The sequence below is a fragment of the Periophthalmus magnuspinnatus genome, chromosome 9 (assembly GCF_009829125.3).
Source record: "Periophthalmus magnuspinnatus isolate fPerMag1 chromosome 9, fPerMag1.2.pri, whole genome shotgun sequence".
Lineage (NCBI taxonomy): Eukaryota > Metazoa > Chordata > Actinopteri > Gobiiformes > Gobiidae > Periophthalmus > Periophthalmus magnuspinnatus.
The window spans coordinates 22,654,300-22,675,329 of NC_047134.1; the positions used below are offsets into that span (position 1 = coordinate 22,654,300).

General features: G+C 39.4%; 1 protein-coding gene across 1 annotated transcript in view; it reads left to right on the forward strand.

Moving 5' to 3' along the window:
• Positions 1 to 1,047: 1,047 nt before the first annotated feature.
• Positions 1,048 to 21,030, forward strand: part of ppil2 (peptidylprolyl isomerase (cyclophilin)-like 2) — a 93,944-nt gene continuing 73,961 nt past the window's right edge. Inside the window, exon 1 of the mRNA XM_055224274.1 lies at positions 1,048 to 1,058. The gene's annotated coding sequence lies outside the window, so the exon portion shown is untranslated. The remainder of the gene's footprint in view (positions 1,059 to 21,030) is intronic.

Below are 21,030 nucleotides of genomic sequence, written 5' to 3' on the forward strand. Positions count from 1 at the left end.
AGACAAGTGTAGATAGATGCACACAGGAGCAGACAGGTGTAGACAGATGTCTACACCTCAGAATCAGAATCCTTTTATTGTCATCGTTTGTGAACTCAGTTCACAAACTAGGAACTTATTTTGGTGATAAAGTGCAACATAAAACATAAAACACACTGAATAAATACAAATACAAATAAGGGCATGCACGAAGTTAAAAAGATATTGTTATAAAATCAAATAAAATACTTAAAAGGTAGAAAATATAAACAACAGCAGCATCAGAACAACAGACATGGCTTATTAAAGTGGCCGGTGTTATAAAGTGTCCAGTTTAGTGCAGATATTATAAAGTGTCCAGTTTAGTGCAGATATTATAAAGTGTCCAGTTTAGTGCAGATATTACACAGGTGCACACAGGAGCAGACAGGTGTAGACAGATGTCTACACCTCAGAATCAGAATCCTTTCATTGTCATTGTTTGTGAACACAGTTCACAAACTAGGAACTTATTTTGGTGATAAAGTGCAACATAAAACATAAACACACTGAATAAATACAAATACAAATAAGGGCATGCACGAAGTTAAAAAGATATGCTTAAAAAATCAAATAAAATACTTAAAGGTAGAAAATATAAACAACAGCAGCATCAGAACAACAGTGCAAAGTGGCTTATTAAAGTGACCGGTGTTATAAAGTGTCAGTTTAGTGCAGATATTATAAAGTGTCATGAGACAAACAGCAGAGGGGAAGAAACTGTTCTTATGGCGAGAGGTTCTGGTCCCAATGGACCGTAGCCTCCTGCCAGAGGGAAGTGGCTCAAATAGTCCATGTCCAGGGTGAGAAGTGTCAGCTGCTCTACGACCTGCTCCCAGGTGGAGACCTCATGACCTCATGCAACGAAGAACTCGCAGTGAAATCCAAGTCATATTTTACTTTCTGTTATGGGAACCGGAATTTGTGTCCAACTAAAACACGTTAAACAGCTTCCCATGAAAAGGAAAGAATTCACAGTGACAAGTATAAATCCTGTTAATCCTGTTTTAACAGTTTGAGATTTGGAGTGAATTTAAAGTGTCATCCTATCTCCATTTCCTTCCTAAACAAAAAGACGACACAACACTATTTATAAGATTAACATGTTCAGTAACATCACTGTATCATAATTTCTACATTTTGCACATGATTTTGTCTTTTTTGGTCATGGTAATAATATTTATCTTTAATAATAATAACAAAATAATAATAATGTTTATTATTATTATTATCATCCACGTGCCTAGATTTGTGTCTGGGTCTGATGATGGTTTTGTGTTTTTTTGGTGGCAAAATATGTAAACTTTGCTGCCCTCTAACGGTGGAGGCAGGGATCTAAACAACTATGAAACTATTATTTTGCAAGTCACATCAAGTGGCTTATCCTGAGTCCATCATCTCTGCATAAGGACATTTGTAAAAAGACACAATCCTAGCAATAATATACAATAAACTATAACAATAATAATAATAATCTATACTACAATCTCACCATTGGCCTCAGTTCCTTTCTGTGGTGTAGCAACTCTCAGAAAGATCTGCCGTCTCCAGGAGTGACGATGTCTGCACAAAGGACTTTCTCAGATCTCTTGATTTGGTACTGGAGTGGACAAAGCTGCTACATCACTGAAAAGGACACGGAAGGAAACAAAGCAAATTGTGAATGTCAGGGGTTGTTCTTCTGTTTGTTTTGTAAAAGTATACAACTGTAGTTTGTATTTAGGGCTGTACAATATGGCAAAACATTTTATCTCATGTGGAGATAGAAATAGTTTTTAATAAGGTTCATAGACATAGACGAGACAGACTTTTTTAAATAAACCTGAAACTAATCAATGCTTTCCACTCCGATATAATTTTAGACAAAGAAATTCAAATGTTCCTCTATGGAGTCTGAACTCTTCTCCAAACAATGTAGCTAATTAAGCTAATCACTGACAATGTGAAAATAATTACTCGTAAGTCCATTAATATACAATTAACTACACAGGCCTAATTGTAATGGAAGCGTGTAAACATTACAAAGACCAGGACATCGACTATAGTGAGTGACCCACTAAAAACTATTTTAAAAAAAACGATTAACACTCTATGTTTTTTCATTTTATTCCTCTCCATTTTAAACCTGTCTTATAAAACTCACTGGGCTCGAATAAGAGTTGGTCAAACTATAGATACACAATATGTATTTTAAACAATTTTACTAATGATCATTTCCAAAAAAGAAGAAAAAAAGTTGGGCTTCCAGAAGTAAGTGCTTGAGAACTAGTGAATGAAATTGGAACATTCATTGAGAATTGTTACAAGTAAAACAATGTGTGTACCTAATTTTTGTTTCAGGATTCTCATTTTCCTGAACAGGAGCCAAGAATTGAAATTTTAGAAAATTAGGGACAGAGGAAGAGGACTGAAGACAAGCGCAAAGGCCACCCAGAGGACTAACACGGAGATGGAGGTAAAATAAGCAGTACAAAAATGGATAAATGAGACAACATGTAAAAACAACACATTAAAATGCTCAAGAAACACAAGGATGTGAGAAATTATTATATGTAAAGCATGTGATTGGCCAGTAGAGTGCGCTCAACTTCTTTTGCTGAGTCTGGCTCCCATTAGAGGAGACGAGGGGTGATGTGGGAGCAAAGAGGAGAATGAAGAATAGGGAGAGACAGGAGGAGGGGAAGAGTTTGTCGACACAAGTCTAAAGTCAGAACAAAAAGCAGGTTAGGTTAGAGAGAAACATATTTAATTTTAATGTGTGGAAAGGTGACTGGACCAATAGAAAAGATCAATTTTGTTAGTTAAGCAGTCAACTTTACAATCGGTCAGTGTTTTAGAAGTGTATTATTTAGTTGTTAGTGCATCCCTAATTCTCGCTGATGCAGCTTTTTCAGTTCAGAAACCGATATCGACACTTTGGCTTTGAGTATTTCCCGGCATCAACTGATAACAAGAACAGATGACTGTGTAAGTCTAAGGACAAGCAGCACCAGGACTGAAACAGGAAAAGGTCTTTTGGCTGTTTTTCTTCCCAAAAATGGACTCTAACGGTGGAGGCAGGGATCTAAACAACTATGAAACTATTATTTTGCAAGTCACATCAAGTGGCTTATCCTGAGTCCATCATCTCTGCATAAGGACATTTGTAAAAAGACACAATCCTAGCAATAATATACAATAAACTATAACAATAATAATAATAATCTATACTACAATCTCACCATTGGCCTCAGTTCCTTTCTGTGGTGTAGCAACTCTCAGAAAGATCTGCCGTCTCCAGGAGTGACGATGTCTGCACAAAGGACTTTCTCAGATCTCTTGATTTGGTACTGGAGTGGACAAAGCTGCTACATCACTGAAAAGGACACGGAAGGAAACAAAGCAAATTGTGAATGTCAGGGGTTGTTCTTCTGTTTGTTTTGTAAAAGTATACAACTGTAGTTTGTATTTAGGGCTGTACAATATGGCAAAACATTTTATCTCATGTGGAGATAGAAATAGTTTTTAATAAGGTTCATAGACATAGACGAGACAGACTTTTTTAAATAAACCTGAAACTAATCAATGCTTTCCACTCCGATATAATTTTAGACAAAGAAATTCAAATGTTCCTCTATGGAGTCTGAACTCTTCTCCAAACAATGTAGCTAATTAAGCTAATCACTGACAATGTGAAAATAATTACTCGTAAGTCCATTAATATACAATTAACTACACAGGCCTAATTGTAATGGAAGCGTGTAAACATTACAAAGACCAGGACATCGACTATAGTGAGTGACCCACTAAAAACTATTTAAAAAAAAACGATTAACACTCTATGTTTTTTCATTTTATTCCTCTCCATTTTAAACCTGTCTTATAAAACTCACTGGGCTCGAATAAGAGTTGGTCAAACTATAGATACACAATATGTATTTTAAACAATTTTACTAATGATCATTTCCAAAAAAGAAGAAAAAAAGTTGGGCTTCCAGAAGTAAGTGCTTGAGAACTAGTGAATGAAATTGGAACATTCATTGAGAATTGTTACAAGTAAAACAATGTGTGTACCTAATTTTTGTTTCAGGATTCTCATTTTCCTGAACAGGAGCCAAGAATTGAAATTTTAGAAAATTAGGGACAGAGGAAGAGGACTGAAGACAAGCGCAAAGGCCACCCAGAGGACTAACACGGAGATGGAGGTAAAATAAGCAGTACAAAAATGGATAAATGAGACAACATGTAAAAACAACACATTAAAATGCTCAAGAAACACAAGGATGTGAGAAATTATTATATGTAAAGCATGTGATTGGCCAGTAGAGTGCGCTCAACTTCTTTTGCTGAGTCTGGCTCCCATTAGAGGAGACGAGGGGTGATGTGGGAGCAAAGAGGAGAATGAAGAATAGGGAGAGACAGGAGGAGGGGAAGAGTTTGTCGACACAAGTCTAAAGTCAGAACAAAAAGCAGGTTAGGTTAGAGAGAAACATATTTAATTTTAATGTGTGGAAAGGTGACTGGACCAATAGAAAAGATCAATTTTGTTAGTTAAGCAGTCAACTTTACAATCGGTCAGTGTTTTAGAAGTGTATTATTTAGTTGTTAGTGCATCCCTAATTCTCGCTGATGCAGCTTTTTCAGTTCAGAAACCGATATCGACACTTTGGCTTTGAGTATTTCCCGGCATCAACTGATAACAAGAACAGATGACTGTGTAAGTCTAAGGACAAGCAGCACCAGGACTGAAACAGGAAAAGGTCTTTTGGCTGTTTTTCTTCCCAAAAATGGACTCTAACGGTGGAGGCAGGGATCTAAACAACTATGAAACTATTATTTTGCAAGTCACATCAAGTGGCTTATCCTGAGTCCATCATCTCTGCATAAGGACATTTGTAAAAAGACACAATCCTAGCAATAATATACAATAAACTATAACAATAATAATAATAATCTATACTACAATCTCACCATTGGCCTCAGTTCCTTTCTGTGGTGTAGCAACTCTCAGAAAGATCTGCCGTCTCCAGGAGTGACGATGTCTGCACAAAGGACTTTCTCAGATCTCTTGATTTGGTACTGGAGTGGACAAAGCTGCTACATCACTGAAAAGGACACGGAAGGAAACAAAGCAAATTGTGAATGTCAGGGGTTGTTCTTCTGTTTGTTTTGTAAAAGTATACAACTGTAGTTTGTATTTAGGGCTGTACAATATGGCAAAACATTTTATCTCATGTGGAGATAGAAATAGTTTTTAATAAGGTTCATAGACATAGACGAGACAGACTTTTTTAAATAAACCTGAAACTAATCAATGCTTTCCACTCCGATATAATTTTAGACAAAGAAATTCAAATGTTCCTCTATGGAGTCTGAACTCTTCTCCAAACAATGTAGCTAATTAAGCTAATCACTGACAATGTGAAAATAATTACTCGTAAGTCCATTAATATACAATTAACTACACAGGCCTAATTGTAATGGAAGCGTGTAAACATTACAAAGACCAGGACATCGACTATAGTGAGTGACCCACTAAAAACTATTTTAAAAAAAACGATTAACACTCTATGTTTTTTCATTTTATTCCTCTCCATTTTAAACCTGTCTTATAAAACTCACTGGGCTCGAATAAGAGTTGGTCAAACTATAGATACACAATATGTATTTTAAACAATTTTACTAATGATCATTTCCAAAAAAGAAGAAAAAAAGTTGGGCTTCCAGAAGTAAGTGCTTGAGAACTAGTGAATGAAATTGGAACATTCATTGAGAATTGTTACAAGTAAAACAATGTGTGTACCTAATTTTTGTTTCAGGATTCTCATTTTCCTGAACAGGAGCCAAGAATTGAAATTTTAGAAAATTAGGGACAGAGGAAGAGGACTGAAGACAAGCGCAAAGGCCACCCAGAGGACTAACACGGAGATGGAGGTAAAATAAGCAGTACAAAAATGGATAAATGAGACAACATGTAAAAACAACACATTAAAATGCTCAAGAAACACAAGGATGTGAGAAATTATTATATGTAAAGCATGTGATTGGCCAGTAGAGTGCGCTCAACTTCTTTTGCTGAGTCTGGCTCCCATTAGAGGAGACGAGGGGTGATGTGGGAGCAAAGAGGAGAATGAAGAATAGGGAGAGACAGGAGGAGGGGAAGAGTTTGTCGACACAAGTCTAAAGTCAGAACAAAAAGCAGGTTAGGTTAGAGAGAAACATATTTAATTTTAATGTGTGGAAAGGTGACTGGACCAATAGAAAAGATCAATTTTGTTAGTTAAGCAGTCAACTTTACAATCGGTCAGTGTTTTAGAAGTGTATTATTTAGTTGTTAGTGCATCCCTAATTCTCGCTGATGCAGCTTTTTCAGTTCAGAAACCGATATCGACACTTTGGCTTTGAGTATTTCCCGGCATCAACTGATAACAAGAACAGATGACTGTGTAAGTCTAAGGACAAGCAGCACCAGGACTGAAACAGGAAAAGGTCTTTTGGCTGTTTTTCTTCCCAAAAATGGACTCTAACGGTGGAGGCAGGGATCTAAACAACTATGAAACTATTATTTTGCAAGTCACATCAAGTGGCTTATCCTGAGTCCATCATCTCTGCATAAGGACATTTGTAAAAAGACACAATCCTAGCAATAATATACAATAAACTATAACAATAATAATAATAATCTATACTACAATCTCACCATTGGCCTCAGTTCCTTTCTGTGGTGTAGCAACTCTCAGAAAGATCTGCCGTCTCCAGGAGTGACGATGTCTGCACAAAGGACTTTCTCAGATCTCTTGATTTGGTACTGGAGTGGACAAAGCTGCTACATCACTGAAAAGGACACGGAAGGAAACAAAGCAAATTGTGAATGTCAGGGGTTGTTCTTCTGTTTGTTTTGTAAAAGTATACAACTGTAGTTTGTATTTAGGGCTGTACAATATGGCAAAACATTTTATCTCATGTGGAGATAGAAATAGTTTTTAATAAGGTTCATAGACATAGACGAGACAGACTTTTTTAAATAAACCTGAAACTAATCAATGCTTTCCACTCCGATATAATTTTAGACAAAGAAATTCAAATGTTCCTCTATGGAGTCTGAACTCTTCTCCAAACAATGTAGCTAATTAAGCTAATCACTGACAATGTGAAAATAATTACTCGTAAGTCCATTAATATACAATTAACTACACAGGCCTAATTGTAATGGAAGCGTGTAAACATTACAAAGACCAGGACATCGACTATAGTGAGTGACCCACTAAAAACTATTAAAAAAAAACGATTAACACTCTATGTTTTTTCATTTTATTCCTCTCCATTTTAAACCTGTCTTATAAAACTCACTGGGCTCGAATAAGAGTTGGTCAAACTATAGATACACAATATGTATTTTAAACAATTTTACTAATGATCATTTCCAAAAAAGAAGAAAAAAAGTTGGGCTTCCAGAAGTAAGTGCTTGAGAACTAGTGAATGAAATTGGAACATTCATTGAGAATTGTTACAAGTAAAACAATGTGTGTACCTAATTTTTGTTTCAGGATTCTCATTTTCCTGAACAGGAGCCAAGAATTGAAATTTTAGAAAATTAGGGACAGAGGAAGAGGACTGAAGACAAGCGCAAAGGCCACCCAGAGGACTAACACGGAGATGGAGGTAAAATAAGCAGTACAAAAATGGATAAATGAGACAACATGTAAAAACAACACATTAAAATGCTCAAGAAACACAAGGATGTGAGAAATTATTATATGTAAAGCATGTGATTGGCCAGTAGAGTGCGCTCAACTTCTTTTGCTGAGTCTGGCTCCCATTAGAGGAGACGAGGGGTGATGTGGGAGCAAAGAGGAGAATGAAGAATAGGGAGAGACAGGAGGAGGGGAAGAGTTTGTCGACACAAGTCTAAAGTCAGAACAAAAAGCAGGTTAGGTTAGAGAGAAACATATTTAATTTTAATGTGTGGAAAGGTGACTGGACCAATAGAAAAGATCAATTTTGTTAGTTAAGCAGTCAACTTTACAATCGGTCAGTGTTTTAGAAGTGTATTATTTAGTTGTTAGTGCATCCCTAATTCTCGCTGATGCAGCTTTTTCAGTTCAGAAACCGATATCGACACTTTGCCTTTGAGTATTTCCCGGCATCAACTGATAACAAGAACAGATGACTGTGTAAGTCTAAGGACAAGCAGCACCAGGACTGAAACAGGAAAAGGTCTTTTGGCTGTTTTTCTTCCCAAAAATGGACCTGCAAAATTGGATACTTTGGCGCCACACGTGCAATTTAATAATATGGTGACAAACATTTATACTCATACCTGCACCTGTTTTAATGTTTTAAACCGAATTGTGTAGTTATTTGTTGTTTCTTTGTTTACATTTTCTGTATTTGAACAGGAGGCCCATGAAAAAGGAGTCCGAGTGCTCACATTGGGCTCTCCCTGTATAAATAAATTCAGTAAATAAATAACTGGTCCATCCTTAAAAATTTTTGTACGTTATAAAAATTAGAATGATAAAACTTACTATGATCATGATAATATTATTCATATGGCCACTGCAGGAACTTTACAACAACAAACGGGCTGAATGTAATGTAAATAGTCATGGTAAGTGGTCACAATTTTATATATAGAGCTTTTTCCAACTTCAAAACACTTAGGAACATTTAGGAACCACTCACCCATTTAGGATCGAGTCCCACTCGGACCAAGTTCTGTCATTGTGTCCTTAGGCAAGGCACTTCACCCATATTGCCTAGTATGAAAGTGCTGTGTGTGAATGATGGTGGTGGTCGGAGGGGCCGATGGCGCAGATTAGTAGCCTCGCTTCCGTCAATCTGCCCCAGGGCAGCTGTGGCTACAATAGTAGTTTAACATCACCAAGTGTGGAAATGAATGAATAATGACTATAGTGTGGAGCTTTGAGAGGCTTTGTGATGGATTCAAAATATATATTTTATCTCACTGTTCATTTTAAAGGTACTGTAATGTAATGTTCACTCTTTATTTAGTCATTACTATTAGTTATAGTCAGTTCACTACTTTATTTAGTCATTATATTCAACTATGTAAACTATGTAATCTGCACTAATGTTTGTTCTTGAGTCTTGCAGAAAATGTCTTTTGAAAGTGCAGGATCCCACGGGAAGAAGGTCACTGTGAAACAGAAACATCATGGGAGGATGTTTTGTGGAAAGAGTGACCTTCTGGAAATGCAAAAACAAAATATATTTCTCTGTGAATTTCGTCATATGTTTTTACACTGCTTGCCCCTCCTCCCCCTTCAGATGTGTATGTAACTAGGGTTCCCTAATTTTAATAAAAGAGGTGAAAGACGGTCTGGGCCCCAGAGAGGGTGGTGGTTTGTAACTGGGGTTTTTTGCCTCTCCGCTCTTTCTCCTCAATATTGAGACAAAATAATCTCTCTTGTCTTCTCTTCTCTTTTGAACTCTAATATAGGTTGTGAACCTATCAACCTGGTCCTTCGAGCCGGATCCCAATATACCGGAGGACTCCAGCGGATGTCGGAGACCCAGGAGAGACTGTGGCCACAGCATATGAGACCTTTTCCAGGGCTGGTTTTCTTCAATATCTTTTGGAGTCTAAAGGTTGACGGGATACCGAGGGAGAGAGACGAGACGAGTGAGTAAGTCTTGCTTTAAAAAAACGGTATGACTGGGGGTCATGCGCGTAGAAAAACCCTAATTATCCTAGGCTCCAATTAGGTACTAAAACCTAATAATACTAATAGTAGTAGTAGTACTAGGGACGGATACGGAGTTCCTTTACCGGGTAAAATAGTGATATTTTACTGGCTGGTACAAAACCGTGGAATAAAAAGCAAGGGTGTGTGAGAGAGAGACGTGTGAGTGGAGATTCTGAACCACTAGGTGACGAATCTCATACCAAAAAGGTTGGGGAAATACGGTGTATTTCTGTGGATGCAGAGGCAAGATCTCTCCGCCTGCTGAGGCTAAAGTGAGAGATACCACACTAATCACTCGTACCAACCTGTTGTTGAATTCCAGCGATAGAGACCTCCCTAGGAGTTAAAAACTGGACTAAATTTGAGGAAATAAAAATGGGAAATAAAACTACAAAGTTGACACCAAAAGATAGACTAAAAGTAAAAGACTGAAAAGCCGTGCACGCAAAATATCCTGAAAAATGTACACAGTTAGATTTGTGGGTAACAAAATATAAATTTGAAGGCGAGTTAAAATCTTCTAAAATAATGGAGCTCCAAAATAAAATACAAAATAAAATACAGGAAAAATGCAAAAATAAAGAATATGATATGTGTATACTATACTATACTATACTATCATTGGGAAAGATGGTGGGAATTGGCACAAGCCAGAGAAAAAGGCCAAACAGAGGCAAAGCGTAAGCAACAAATTATGCTTAATACAAAAGAGGAAGATGATTTCACCACTGTAATCTGTAATAGCGGCTCAGCCAGAAACACCAGTACAGCAGGCTCAAGCAGAGATAGAGGGAGCAGTAGCGGGAGAGGAGCAACAAGCGCCCCCGCCCCCATATCACCCGTATCAAGAGGCAACAGAGCTATTACACCAGATGAAAACTACACAAACTAGAAGTGAGGCAAAAGCTAAAGGTGAAAAAATTGAATTTAGTAAAACCATGGGAGCTAACCCTGTGGTCATTTACTTATGAACAGCCTAATGAAGCATCCAAGCAGGAACAAACTTTCATTATTCCTACTGCCCCCATGATAAGTAGTACAGAGGTACAGATCAAGATAATTTGGAAATACTGTCCCATGATGACGAACAACTCCTAGTTAGGTTGACAGCATTAAAAACAAGGATCCAAAATAGATTCACTAGGAGAGCAAATTATATGAAAATAAACAGAACTAAACAAAAAGAGGATGAAGATTTTGAGGAGTTTAAACACAGATTTACAAAAGTGTTTAAAGTACATAGTGGACTTGAAGATGAAGCTGGCAATGAAAATTGTGCATACAGACATTAAAGAATGCTTTGCACGCTAATTGTACCACAAGAATTCGTAATTGGATTGACAAGCATTATATAAATTTTGCTACAGGGGCACTGGACCAATATGTAGATCATGCAATGCATGCAGATAAAGTGATAAAAAACCACAGGAAGGAAAAATACTAGTTGATTTACAAGCAGCATTAGGGTGCGGACGCACCTTACCAAAAGTTACTCTACTTTTTAGTTTAGTTTTACTTTAGTTTGTTTATTATTGTGTCTTGCATACAAAGAATGCCGAGCCCTTAAATTCCACAGGTTATAAGACACCATTAACAAAAATACAATAGTCCAGACGTGTGATACAACAAAAAAAAAAACAAAAAGAAAACAAAACAAAATCTACTAGTTAATGGGGTACAAATTTCTTTCTTGGGTGATACTGGTGTGTGCAAAACCACCATGAAAACTAAAGTCCCACATATGATACACAGTGGGGAGAGCAGCAAATGGAGAAATTACACATGTTTCACTGACAAAACCTGTCATGATACAAGATCCAAAGGGAAAGACAATAAAACTAGCTGTATTGTATTTTCCTGACTGCCCGTTAAATTTGTTGGGTCATGATACATTGGTAGCTTTAGGATTAGTCCTAATCCCAGATAACATACGTAACATACAAGTAAAAAGAATGCAAGAAGTTCAGACCAACAACTTATATGTTATTCACCCAAATGATGAGGAAGAACTGTTTCCCTGAAATGCATTAGAACTTACACAAGAGGAAGAGGCCATATTAAGTGACATACCACAGTGTTTGTGGTCAAAAGGGCCATCTGATGTGGGTCTGATTAAAGGGGTAATACCGGTAACAATTAGACCCAAATCTGAATAATACAGACCTTGTGTGAAACAGTATAAATTAAAACCTGATACTATAGAAAATGGCCATAAAGTGAGTAAAAATAAGCTTCAACTTTGAAAAAAAATACAGTGAAGTATTTAGGACATAGTTTAAGTGCTGGAGGCCGTACATACAATAATAGCAGGACGTAAAGAGGCTATACTTAAAGCACCAAAACCTCAAACAAAGAAACAAATGCCACCTTGTGTTCGAGCCGTCTTAGCTGCATCTTTAGCTGTAAAAGCTAGTGCACTACTGGTACTTTTCCATAGATTAATACTACGGGTACCACACGCAGTGTCAGCACTGCTGTTACAAACAAACTTTTCCTTTATGTCCCCAGCACACCATCTATCTTGCATGACAAATCTATTATCACAACCTCATTTGACAATAGAGAGATGTACAACTTTAAATCCTGCCACATTAATGCCATGTGAAGATGATGGTGAATCACATAATTGTATTGAATTGGCAGAAGAGACTACTAAGTGTAGACCAAAAAGACATTAAAGGGACAAAATCATACAGGTTATGCAGTAGTCACAGACAGAAATATTACAAGCAAAAGTGTTGCCCCATACTTATTCTGCTTAGGCTGCAGAATTAGTTGCATTAACTGAGGCATGTAAACTTATGAAAGACAAAATATGTAGAATATTTACAGACAGCACTTATGCTCCTAAAAACCTGGCCGTATGTAAATGTGCAGCACACACTTCTGGTACAGATGCAATAACTAAGGGAAACGCCTTCGCTGAAAAAACTGCTAAAAAAGCAGCAGAAAATCTAGTGCTTGTGGCTAGTCTAAAAATAGACCAGGAACTTGACACAGGACTGCTAAAAGACATCAGATGTGGTTAAAAAAGGGAGCTAAATTAAATGATGACCAGAAGGAAAACCTATTTTACCAAAAAATCTTTTTAAATATGCAGCAATTTTGACACATGGTGTCTCCCATGTATCAACAGTGGGGATGGTAAAGCATATAGGTCAAATATATACAACGTATGGATTTAATAATTATGCAAAAAAGTAGTTTTGTAGAGCATGTCTCATATGTGCTAAACATAATCCACAAGGAAATTTAAGACCAAAAAGAGGAAGTTTTCCAAAACCAAAATATCCATTTCAAGAAACAACTTGTATACAACTAAATAAAAGTGAAGGAAAACAGTATTGTTTGGTAATAATAGATGCCTTTTCTAAATGGATAGAGTTATTTCTAACCAAAACAGCAGATGCGCTAACAGTAGCAAAAGCATTGTGCAAAGATATCATAACGAGATATGGAATACCAGAAATAATATGATCAGATAATGGAAGACATTTTGTAAATGAAGTAATCACAAACATAGGGCAATTATTCTGCATTAATTTAAAGAATCACTGCGCCTATCACCCCCAAAGTGCGGGATTAGTAGAAAGAATGAATGGTACTATTAAAAACAGATTAAAAAAGTGTATGGAGGAAACTAAAAGACCATGGACACAGTGTTTAGATATGGTAAAATTATACATTAATGTAATATGACATCAAAAGGTTGTAAAAAGGTGATACGTGTAAAACAATAACTTATGTTATTTACATGTTTATGCTCACTATGGCTACAATAATGCTCACACTGGCATTTTGGTATGGGTTAGTACCTTTAAGATCTGTAAGACTGCCTGCCCCTTCAGTGACACCACTGAAGCTGTGCATTCCTACGTTTATGTGGGAGATTCTATAGTGATGCATACATCCAATTTGACCAGTAAGTAGAAAAAACAAAACAAACAAACAGATCAATGCTCAAAAGAAAGACATTACAGGTTTGGAATTCAAATTTGCATACCAATTGGAACGATCACCACAATTACTATTCCTATAAGTAGTCTTACAGCTGGGAAAGATGCACAAAATGGAATAAAATACGCTAATGACTATTGGTACCTTACTAATGATATTCAAAACCAAGGGTGGGATACATTAGTAGCTGACCAGGATAATACATGGACACCGACACAGGCAAAAACTGACTGGGCAGGTAGGCAGGCAGAGCTCCTAACCTTAGCCAAAACCAAATCCAATCTACTGGTAACAATAAATAACAAAGAAAAATGTGACTAATAATGGTCAAGAATGTTGGATGTTTTTGCTGAGAGCTCATGTATCAGGGATAGATCCTATTTACAAATTAATTATATGTGAAATGTTACAAACCCCTGAGTCCCAGGTTGCAAAGTAGCGGAATAAAGATTAAAGCAACAGTAACTTTTACTAAAGAACAAGTGTTCAATATGGCAACTGGTGTATCTGATTTTGGAAACAATTGGCTAACAATGATTGAACAGGCATCAAAGTACTTTAATAAAGACTGTGTTGCTTGTACGGGACCCAGACCGCTTTTGAGAATGGTACCAACACCTCCTGAGTTAACAGTGCAATGTGTGGAGGATATCTTAACTAAAACAAAACAGCACCAGAGGCAGAGTGCGCAGAGTGGGATGCAGTGTACCCACTAACTAAACTTGAAAAACACAAACCAATATTTGAGGCCAAATTGCCAAAAGGAAATTACACCTGTATCCAACGCTCAAATTCGGTAACGAATGTTTTAGGTAATATTGATGGAAATCTATGTGAAAAAAATCTGACTACAAATAAAGCACTACCCAGAATGCACAGTGACATCTACTGGTACTGTGGAGGGAAAATACTTAGAGCAAATATGCCAAATGAATTTACTGGAGTATGCGCTCTAGTTAATCTGATAATACCTATAGAAGTAATGTCAATAGAACAAGAACAATTAACAGCATTGATTGAACAACAATCTACTGAAAACCATGCGATTGGAGTGCCCAGAGGGGTTCCTGATAAATATAAATTAGTTAATCAAATTGCCACAGGATTTGAAAATATTCCTTTAATAGCCGCTATAATTCCAATCACTCCCAATAAAAACATAGACAGAATCAACTACATCCACTACAAAAATTGGGAAACTACACACAGGAGGGGTTTGAAGCAGTGCACGAGCAATTAAGCGCCACCTCACTTATGCCGCATAGCTGTTGACATGCTCCTGGCAGAACGGGGTGGAGTTTGTTCTGTTATTGGGGCCAGCTGTTGCGTGGTCATCCCTAACAATACCGCTGCAGACGGAAGCCTGACTAGAGCTATAGGCAGCCTGCGTGCGATGAATAGACGCTTAAAGGAGCAGTCTGGGTTGAGTACCCCCTTCTGGGATGACGGGCTAAGGGGGTTTGGGCGCTGCAGAGCACTGGTCTCATCGGTCCTAGTATCAATCGCTGTGTTTGTAGCTATTTTAACCTTGTGTGGATGCTGTTGTATTCCTTGTCTTCGTTCCCTGATCAATAGGTTAATAACCGCTGCCATCTCACCCGCACCTGAGGACAAAGGGGTGCAGATGTACCTATTGGAGGGCAGTGATGACGAGAACCCTGAAGGAGCACTTCCAAATCACAGTTCGATAAACAGGAGGGAATGATGGATTCAAAATATATATTTTATCTCACTGTTCATTTTAAAGGTACTGTAATGTAATGTTCACTCTTTATTTAGTCATTACTATTAGTTATAGTCAGTTCACTACTTTATTTAGTCATTATATTCAACTATGTAAATTACGTAATCTGCACTAATGTTTGTTCTTGAGTCTTGCAGAAAATGTCTTTTGAAAGTGCAGGATCCCACGGGAAGAAGGTCACTGTGAAACAGAAACATCATGGGAGGATGTTTTGTGGAAAGAGTGACCTTCTGGAAATGCAAAAACAAAATATATTTCTCTGTGAATTTCGTCATATGTTTTTACACTGCTTGCCCCTCCTCCCCCTTCAGATGTGTATGTAACTAGGGTTCCCTAATTTTAATAAAAGAGGTGAAAGACGGTCTGGGCCCCAGAGAGGGTGGTGGTTTGTAACTGGGGTTTTTTGCCTCTCCGCTCTTTCTCCTCAATATTGAGACAAAATAATCTCTCTTGTCTTCTCTTCTCTTTTGAACTCTAATATAGGTTGTGAACCTATCACTTTGATAAAGCTCATTACAAGTGTAAGCCATTATTATTATTATTATTATTCACACACACACACACATTCCTCAAGGTGAGTTAAGTGCCTTGCCCAAGGACAAGGACACAATGCGATTCCAGCTCCCAAAGATGAATACTGTCAAACTTTGGATCAGTGGACAAACATTCTACCAACTGAGCTACTGTCACTCCTGTGAAATAAATGTGCCGATTCTAAAAAAAAACAAAAACAAAAAAAACCTCAGTGACTGAATTCTGTAGTTTCTGAGCTTTAATAAAACTGGTTTTGGTATGTCCATGTTTACACAGTTGAATTGGTTATATATGTTTTTGAGTCCCTAATATGGCTGGTTGGTCAGCATCAAAAGATCTGGAGTCAATATCTGATACATTAAACTTTTCAGCATTGGCAGCAAAATCAAAACTACTACCAGTGCATCCCTCATTCAGACCATGGGATTTTGGTTTACTCGTGATCAATAAACTCTTACAAAAACTGATTGAAGCACAATTACCAACCAAATGATGTAGTGATATAATTTTGTTGACACACAGTTAATAAAAAGCAAATCAATCGATCGGTCCTTACTTGCTTTGGTGTGGGCTGTTGGTGCTAATAGAGTAGTGTCGTACGAGTTTGGGTTTGGTGGCAGCAGAAGGATCCTGTGGTGCCCGGGTAACGGTGAGCACAGGCACGTACTCCACAGAGGACGGAGTGGGTGGGTGGCTGTAAGTGCTGGGTCTGCGACGGAAACTCTGAGAGCACGGAGTGTCAACGGGTACTGTAGAGGACTGGGACAGAGAGCCGTCCAGACGCTTCAGGTTACCAGTCGAGTTGTGGCATCTACAAAAGTAGCAGCAGTTCAGAATCAGGTAAGGGGTCATACGAACAGGGCTGGTCCAGTGTTTTCTTTCTGCGCGCGGGACTTGTTGCTCCCCTATCAGACACAGCCCGTTACATAACTCACAGTACAGTACATGTAAGTAAAGTAAACAGTCATAAAGTACCAGCGTTTTCTACCTTCCAGATACCTTCCAGGGATTCAGTCAGAGAACGTTTGGCTTGGCCCTTAAACTGCTGTGTGTGGGGGGGGTGCGCTGTGTGTGTGGGGGATGTGCTGTGAGTGTGTGTGTGTGGGGGGTGGGGGGGGTGCTGTGTGTGGGGGGTGTGCTGTGTGTGTGAGGGGGGTGTGGGGGTGCTGTGTGTGTGTGGGGGGGGTGCTGTGTGTGTGAGGGATGTGCTGTGAGTGTGTGTGAGGGATGTGCTGTGAGTGTGTGTGGGGGGGGTGCTGTGTGTGTGTGGGGGGTGTGCTGTGAGTGTGTGTGTGGGGGGTGTGGGGGGTGTGTGGGGGGTGTGCTGTGAGTGTGTGGGGGGTGTGCTGTGAGTGTGTGTGTGGGGGGTGTGGGGGGTGTGTGGGGGTGTGCTGTGAGTGTGTGTGTGGGGGGTGTGCTGTGTGTGTGGGGGGGGTGTTGTGTGTGTGGGGGATGTGCTGTGTGTGGGGGGGTGTGGGGGATGTGCTGTGTGTGTGGGGGGTGTGCTGTGAGTGTGTGTGGGGGGGGTGTGTGGGAGGGTGCTGTGTGTGTGGGGGATGTGCTGTGAGTGTGTGTGTGGGGGGTGTGCTGTGTGTGTGGGGGGTGTGCTGTGAGTGTGTGTGTGGGGGGTGTGGGGGTGTGCTGTGAGTGTGTGTGTGGGGGGTGTGGGGGTGTGCTGTGTGTGTGGGGGATGTGCTGTGAGTGTGTGTGTGGGGGGTGTGGGGGTGTGCTGTGAGTGTGTGTGTGGGGGGTGTGGGGGATGTGCTGTGTGTGTGGGGGGTGTGCTGTGAGTGTGTGTGTGGGGGGTGTGGGGGTGTGCTGTGTGTGTGGGGGGTGTGCTGTGTGTGTGGGGGGTGTGCTGTGAGTGTGTGTGTGGGGGGTGTGTGGGAGGGTGCTGTGTGTGGGGGGGTGTGGGAGGGTGCTGTGTGTGTGGGGGGTGTGGGGGTGTGCTGTGTGTGTGGGGGATGTGCTGTGAGTGTGTGTGTGGGGGGTGTGGGGGTGTGCTGTGAGTGTGTGTGTGGGGGGTGTGGGGGTGTGCTGTGAGTGTGTGTGTGGGGGGTGTGGGGGATGTGCTGTGTGTGTGGGGGATGTGCTGTGAGTGTGTGTGTGGGGGGTGTGGGGGTGTGCTGTGAGTGTGTGTGTGGGGGGTGTGGGGGATGTGCTGTGTGTGTGGGGGGGTGTGCTGTGAGTGTGTGTGTGGGGGGTGTGGGGGTGTGCTGTGTGTGTGGGGGATGTGCTGTGTGTGGGGGGGTGTGGGGGATGTGCTGTGTGTGTGGGGGGTGTGCTGTGAGTGTGTGTGTGGGGGGTGTGTGGGAGGGTGCTGTGTGTGTGGGGGATGTGCTGTGAGTGTGTGTGTGAGGGGGTGTTTGTGTCTGTGTTCTCATCTTTCACCACATGATAGCGCCATCGCCAAATCTCTGTTCTGTAAGCTCTGTCTGTGTTCTCATCTTTCACCACATGATGGCGCCATTGCCACATCTCTGTTGTGTAAGCTGTTGTGTTTACCTCCAATCTTCAAGGGATAGCACAGAGAGCCATCTAGACGCTTCAGGTCACTAGTTGTGGCATCTACAAAAATCAGTGGAAATATTGTATTAGTTGTAAGAACATTTCAAAGTACAAGAGTTTCAAATATATATATATATATATATATATATATATATATATATATATATATATATAATCGAACCATGTCCTAGCAAATCATACCCTGACCCTAGCTATAAAAAAAATCCAATATTAATCTGTTACTTATCGCTACTGTAAAAAAAAATCAATTTGAACAGTGTTAGTAAACAATTTAAATGAACATTAAATTCAGTCGTTAGCCCTCGAATGAATGAAGCAAATCAACTGTCTTCTCTGAGGCTCATCAGATGAGTCTTAGCTGCTGTCGTGTTCCCGCTCACACGACGCATTCTGTTTGCACACTTCACCAATTTTCTTTAAACTAAATTGAAAAATAAAGTTAACAATTTAGAGAGTATTAAGGGAAGGGCGCGTGTTGGAATTTGGAGGCGAAAACTCATCGTTTGAGGAGTTTTACACGACTGTAAACGCGCGCGTTTCTTTACATTTCTCTCGGAGTTCTGAGTTCTGGCCACATCCCCGTCTTCAGAAAAAGCAGCAGCATTTTTTTCACTAACGGAGTAATCTAACTAAAGTCTTTTTCCCAGCATCCCAACACAGTAACTTTTAGAACACAATGGCCTTACCTTCAGTTCGTCTGTCCGTTGTTGAAAGAGAGACTGGGTGTTTTGCTGATAGTTTTGAGCTGCAACAAATAAATGGGAGAATGAGCCATTAATTAGCGATTCAAAGTTATTTGTTGTAACTTAGATAGATGAAGCAGTGTCCACCAGCAATCTGAAGAACTGAAGAGGGTTGAATGAGTGAAACGTCTCAACTATAAAACGTTTGTCCAGTTGACAGAATTTAAATTAGATTTTGCCATTCCAGGCAAAGCAAAGCCACAGAGAAAAGCACATGGTGGATTCTTCATCAGAAAATAAACAAAGTGCAGCCTCATTTAGAGATAAAAACCCAAATTGTTATTCAAAGGTTTTGACTAGTAACTGGTAATTTTCAATTACCGTAATAATCTCATACAAAGCCCATTTAACATCTAACTCCACAAAGGAAACAAAAAGAACACAAAATGGAATAATAAACACTGTATATTTGTGAGGGGGTGTGCTGTGCGTGTGGGGGTGTGTGCTGTGTGTGTGGGGGGTGTGCTGTGAGTGTGTGTGTGGGGGGTGTGTGGGAGGGTGCTGTGTGTGTGGGGGATGTGCTGTGAGTGTGTGTGTGAGGGGGTGTTTGTGTCTGTGTTCTCATCTTTCACCACATGATAGCGCCATCGCCAAATCTCTGTTCTGTAAGCTCTGTCTGTGTTCTCATCTTTCACCACATGATGGCGCCATTGCCACATCTCTGTTGTGTAAGCTGTTGTGTTTACCTCCAATCTTCAAGGGATAGCACAGAGAGCCATCTAGACGCTTCAGGTCACTAGTTGTGGCATCTACAAAAATCAGTGGAAATATTGTATTAGTTGTAAGAACATTTCAAAGTACAAGAGTTTCAAATATATATATATATATATATATATATATATATATATAATCGAACCATGTCCTAGCAAATCATACCCTGACCCTAGCTATAAAAAAAATCCAATATTAATCTGTTACTTATCGCTACTGTAAAAAAAAATCAATTTGAACAGTGTTAGTAAACAATTTAAATGAACATTAAATTCAGTCGTTAGCCCTCGAATGAATGAAGCAAATCAACTGTCTTCTCTGAGGCTCATCAGATGAGTCTTAGCTGCTGTCGTGTTCCCGCTCACACGACGCATTCTGTTTGCACACTTCACCAATTTTCTTTAAACTAAATTGAAAAATAAAGTTAACAATTTAGAGAGTATTAAGGGAAGGGCGCGTGTTGGAATTTGGAGGCGAAAACTCATCGTTTGAGGAGTTTTACACGACTGTAAACGCGCGCGTTTCTTTACATTTCTCTCGGAGTTCTGAGTTCTGGCCACATCCCCGTCTTCAGAAAAAGCAGCAGCATTTTTTTCACTAACGGAGTAATCTAACTAAAGTCTTTTTCCCAGCAGTCCCAACAGCAGTAACTTTTAGAACACAATGGCCTTACCTTCAGTTCGTCTGTCCGTTGTTGAAAGAGAGACTGGGTGTTTTGCTGATAGTTTTGAGCTGCAACAAATAAATGGGAGAATGAGCCATTAATTAGCGATTCAAAGTTATTTGTTGTAACTTAGATAGATGAAGCAGTGTCCACCAGCAATCTGAAGAACTGAAGAGGGTTGAATGAGTGAAACGTCTCAACTATAAAACGTTTGTCCAGTTGACAGAATTTAAATTAGATTTTGCCATTCCAGGCAAAGCAAAGCCACAGAGAAAAGCACATGGTGGATTCTTCATCAGAAAATAAACAAAGTGCAGCCTCATTTAGAGATAAAAACCCAAATTGTTATTCAAAGGTTTTGACTAGTAACTGGTAATTTTCAATTACCGTAATAATCTCATACAAAGCCCATTTAACATCTAACTCCACAAAGGAAACAAA